Source organism: Lactuca sativa, chromosome 6, assembly GCF_002870075.4.
Source record: "Lactuca sativa cultivar Salinas chromosome 6, Lsat_Salinas_v11, whole genome shotgun sequence".
Taxonomy (NCBI): domain Eukaryota; kingdom Viridiplantae; phylum Streptophyta; class Magnoliopsida; order Asterales; family Asteraceae; genus Lactuca; species Lactuca sativa.
In genome coordinates this window covers 190,411,985-190,417,538 of record NC_056628.2, presented here as the reverse complement: position 1 = coordinate 190,417,538, position 5,554 = coordinate 190,411,985, and the positions used below count along the sequence as shown (strand labels likewise).

Below are 5,554 nucleotides of genomic sequence, written 5' to 3'. Positions count from 1 at the left end.
TTCCTTCTTTATGTTTACTTGCCAAAAGGGCTTGAGTGAGCTTGAACTTTTCAAGCCTTCGACCTTGTGGGTTAGGGAGAATAATTGGAGGAAGAGAAGTATGATCTCTTGTTCCTCGATCGAATCGTGGAATATCATCTTCATGTGGAATGCTTGTTCCACGGGATTTGGGAAGACCATAGGTGTCGTACTTTGACATCTACAAAACGGGAGAAAGCGAATTCAAGTTAATTGATTGATTGAGTCCTTAGTAAATCACCCAAATGAGATACTAAGGCTAGGACTCAACACAATATTCTACAACCTAGAAAAGGGATGTCGTAATCTAGTTGCAGAATATTTGAAGGTAAGTGAATGACGATTCACTAATTTCCACCATGAAAAACGAAAAAGAAATTTAAGTTTTAAAGATATGAAAACTCCTAGATCCTTTAAGATTCATTGAACATTTCAATGGCATGTTTAAATCTCGATATGCCCCTCTTGTTTGTGACTGGGATGCCGAGGATCACAAAGCGGGTGTGAGTAACCATGCAAACTTACATGGTGCCCTCACATGTTACAGTCACCTATTTGATGTGCCGGTAAACCACACACGCTCCACCGAACTATGAAAAACAACCCTTTGCTACCTTTGCTTAGAACCATTTAGTGTGCCGGTAAACCACACACGCTCCACTAACGTCTTCGCAAGGGCACAAAGTGTAATTTCATGGAATTGCATCAATTCACTTTTGCCTAAGTAACTAAGATTGGGAATTTGTAAAACATTTAGTTACTTTTGTACTTCATTATACTTATAATGGAAGGTTTCTGTCCTATCCTACCCGTTCGGCTAATGACCCTCCACTAGTCAAGAGTGCGGTGGGTAAGAGTGGATACCCATTCAATTGCCATTTTATAGGCAATTTCCTTAAACACCCCTTATAGACTAGCTTCGTGAATGAGGCCTACTAACGGTAAGACTGACTTTTACTCATACATATATATATATATATATATATATATATATATATATATATATATATAATGTTAGACTTTTAATGTTATATATAGTATAGGGTGTATTTTACACTTTTAAAATACTAGGTGGTCAAATTTAACAATTATACTTTTAATTCAATTAAATTGTAAACCAAAACTTTATGGATTTATTAAACCTCCTTTAATTATACACCTTAATTAATTAATAAAACCATAAGGGTGTGATTTGAACTTTTTCAAAACAATACTAGGGTTTTAGAATTTAACATTCCTAAATTAAACTTTTAATCAACTTTTAAATTCCAAAACTTGAGGGCAAGATTTGAAACATTTCAAAACATTAGGAGATCAAATAACAAATAATCTAAATTAACATTTAATCACATAATTATCCATATTTGATTTATTTAATAATTTCTTGCAAAACAATTTACCAATTTAATCAAAATAATTAATCAATTATCACATAAGGAAATAAATATTTTATTAATTGATAAATATCTTCAATTAGATCAAGATTATACTCATATATATCATAAAATCGGATTTATATTGATCTAATATGATAAAGGCAAGTATCTCAAAGATAAACAGCAAGAAATCCTGATATTTGCTCTTTTTCTTACGCTTGGACTCGCCGAGTACCCCAATGGACTCGCCGAGTCCATCAGACAGATCCACAAAAATCAAAATTTTCAACTTGAATAAACATACAAGGCATAAATACAATAGAAACCAATCAAGGCTCTGATACCACTGATGGGTTTTGGCCATAAGAACATCCTATGTAGTCATACAAACCCTAATGCTTGGATCTAGGTTTCTCTATTGTACATGCAAGTTATCCAAGACTATAAACCCTAGATCTAGCATATGATAATCAATATAACATATAATTAGGGTTTAGATCATACCTTGATTGTTATGTAGTAATAACAATCTCAAATCCTTCTTGTATTGACTTGAGAAAGCTTAGAGTCACAAATGTCACTCCTCTAATGGTTCACAAACACCAAGAGCAAGAGAATGAAGAGGAGAGGAGAAGGAGGCTGCCCAAAACATGTGGAAACCCTAGAAGAAGTCTTGTCCACGTTTTTGGGCATAAGGGTTCCTTAAATAGTGAGGCTATTAGGGTTATCTAACAAGGAAACCATAATTTGGATGCTTAAGCCCTAAGCAACCCATTGGCTCCTTCCTTAAAGGCCTCTGGACGATTTCTAATGGGTTTCCCCATAGAATTCGTCCACTCCTTTAATATGGAGTCCATTAGCTCAATATTCAACTATCATACAATTGACAGTTCTAGTCCCTTAAGTATAATTAATCTCTTTTAGTCACAAACTTAATTCTTATTAATTCTTGACTAATATTAATTAAACAATATGATTTCTCCTTTAATATATTATTCTCATAATATATTAATAAATCATATTTAATCTTTTCTCTCCATTATTCATCCTATCAAGTTGCTTTGGTGAAGGCAACCCAAAAGGACCATGCACCATCGGGTCAAGTACATACCAAATTAGTTATGGACTTAGAAACTAATCCAACACCATCTGCATTAACAACCATAAAACTCTCCATTAACTAAAAACAACGATTTATAAAGCATCTATTTTAAGATTTTAAAGCTGAATTACTAATTGTGATGTTAATTAGAGACCATTACATTGAATGGTAAATATCAGGAAATTGTCCAGGAAACTTGCTGAATCCACCAAATTATCTAGGAAACTTGTTGAGTCCACCATACTGCCAAACAAAACAAAACAAAAGGACTAAATGCAAGAAATTGCAACCTACTTTCTTTTATTTGTGTACATTGACTTTTTCGCACCTTGGATTGACATGTCAGCAAAAATTCACAAAGGGTTTTTTCGTCAATAAACTTGTTAGCGCCTAATATCGTTAGAACTCCACCAATCCAAACATTGAACCCAAAAAGAACTTAGATAACAAATTTGAATTCTAAACTTAAAGTGAAGTGAACTCACAAAAAAGCGTAACACGTGTCTCTGGTTTTATTAGGTCTTCCTTGAAACCCTCCATTAAGTGGTTGCCTCTGGAACATGAGAAAGATGATTTAAGCTAAAATGACTGATTTTCCCTTGGAATGGAAAGTATGGTGGTACCTGTAAGCACCAATCTAGAAGCAATGGAAGATCTAAGATGCAAGAGGATGTGGATTGAGAAATTAAGTTGTGTCCAATGAATCCCATTAACCGAACAGATGCAACAGCACAGTAAGTTGCACCACCTGTGAGTCTAGAAGTAAGAATGGTATTTATGATTAATAAAAAATTCATTTCAAAAAAATAAAGTTATAAGTCATATGCATTTATTTATAAAGTTTAAAATCATAAATAGAAGGTGAACATATATGCCTGACAACTCAATATATAATTCTTGGCTTTCTCTTTATCCATTCCACTCCAATCATCCAACATAGATGAAATAACAGCTAAGAATTCAAAGTGGGTTATAATGAAATATCAATCCAGAAAGGAATAAGATTATCAACGTAGCAGAAAGAAGCAAGGGGGCTTACCAACACAACAAACCTTAAAAGTCATAGCCAACTGTCTTCAGTATGGCTAATGCAGAGTATGTGCTTGCCAAATAACTGTTATTGGGAATTGAAGCCTGTATACATATACCAGAATAAGAAAAATATAGCCAAAGTATTAAAAAAACAAAAAACAGAATGAAAACTCGATAGTTCTTTAACAGGTGAATTCTTGAATAGAATACATAGTGATAACGTGACTTTATACCTCTTTTATCAAGAGAATGAAACTGAGAACTTCTAGAACCATGAAATCCATAGAATTATCCTGCAATAAACAACCCACGAATAGGTTTAGTGACATCTACATTATAGAGATGAAAGAGAGGAGGAACATTGTGCAGTTTTAATGTGGAAAATCCATAATTCATACTGTTGTTTAGTTCGGCTTCATTCTTAGGATGAGCTTGTAACGACAAAACCGAATTGATAACAGCTTCTTTATCGACCTAAATAATCATTGTAAAATATCATATTAATATGTTTGTAGAGTCAATTCCCCTGCAAATCAGTAATCCCACATATGTGTATTAATTATCGTCATCAGCTTCTTTATACCTCTTTTCGCATCCGACCCCCGCAGTTAAAAAAAATGACCAAAAACCCTTCTAATCAGTTAATATACACGAAAAAATTAAAGTAAAGAAATAATAATGTAACAGGTCTAAAATCTCTATTTGGCATCTTAACAAATAGCTGGTGGGCATAATTCAATTGAGGTTTTACTGAGCTTTACCTGGACTGATTCCAGATCTTCAATCAGTCAACGTTGAACTGGTAGTACGTAATCACACAATCAAGTCGACAAAGAAGCAAGGAATCCAAACAACTGTGATTTTCATATGAAAATTAAACAGAAATCTAATCAGTATAGGAGGTTTGAGTTACCTCCATAGGCTAATGTTCAACCCGTAGTTTCTTTCCATCAAACATGGTTTCTACATCATACCCAGTTTAAAATTTCATTGAAGCGTGTTTGTCATTTCAGACTTCGTCGGAGGAAGAAAAAATGGGGGTAGGGTTCGTTTCGCCATGTTCGGGACTGAGGAGTTGTTTTTACCTTCAAAATTGATTTATGGAAGAAACTAAGAAGGTTTAGTGTTGATAATTGCAAAGGCGCATCACCATCGGCGCTCCAACCCACTACCCTCGTCGTCAGCAACAGCAGCACCACTGACGCCTTCTTCGACATCTTGCTCGACAATTTTTCATAGCTTGGGCAGATCTCCGTAAGGACAACCGCTAAAGACGTCAAATATCACCACTTCTACCGGAATTTGCCCTCCCGTGTTGCTTTTGGTGTCTTTTGCACAACCTGATACAATTTCGATCTGTGATGAAGGCCACCAGAGCAGGCCCTGCCGCATCACCATCGAAAAACGTGGCGACTGCTGTAGTTGCTCGATAGATGGTCAGCTGCAATATTATATGGACAAAAGAAGCAGTAGAAGGAAAAGATGGATGGTTGTCACCGCCGTGACCACCTCCATCACATACGGATGTAAGATTCAAACCCTATATGGACAAAAGAAGCAGTAGAAGGAAGAAGTGGCCAACACCGGTTCCAGTAGAGATGAATTTAAGGTTCCTGGAGACTGTAGAGAGTGAGCCGAGAGAAGGATAATCTAGAAGAATCGAGATCAGACGGTGGGTTGAGTGGGGGCGGTTACCATGGTTGAGGATTAAACCCGAGGAACAGTATCCTGGTTAGGGATTCCAGCGCAAGTTAGCATCATGTCACTATTCCTTAGCATTGTCCAACTTTAATATATACATTTTTGCGGCATCGAATCCTCCAAATAAAACAATTTCAATAACTTCTAAATCCGTCCTATAACATTTTTGCGGCATCGAATCGTCTGAGAATGTCAATAAAAGCCTATTTTTATGAAAAATGTCACTTTTGGCCCAATAATACCGAAATTATCAATAAAAGCCCATTTTTATGAAAAATGACATTTTTGGCCCAGAAATACTGTGAATGTCAAACAAAAGCCCATT

At 35.4% G+C, this 5,554-nt stretch overlaps 1 pseudogene; it reads right to left on the bottom strand.

Annotated features, from left to right (window-relative positions):
* Positions 1-2,709: 2,709 nt before the first annotated feature.
* LOC111879640 (geranylgeranyl transferase type-1 subunit beta-like) lies at positions 2,710-4,745 on the bottom strand (annotated as a pseudogene).
* Between the last annotated feature and the right edge of the window lie 809 nt (positions 4,746-5,554).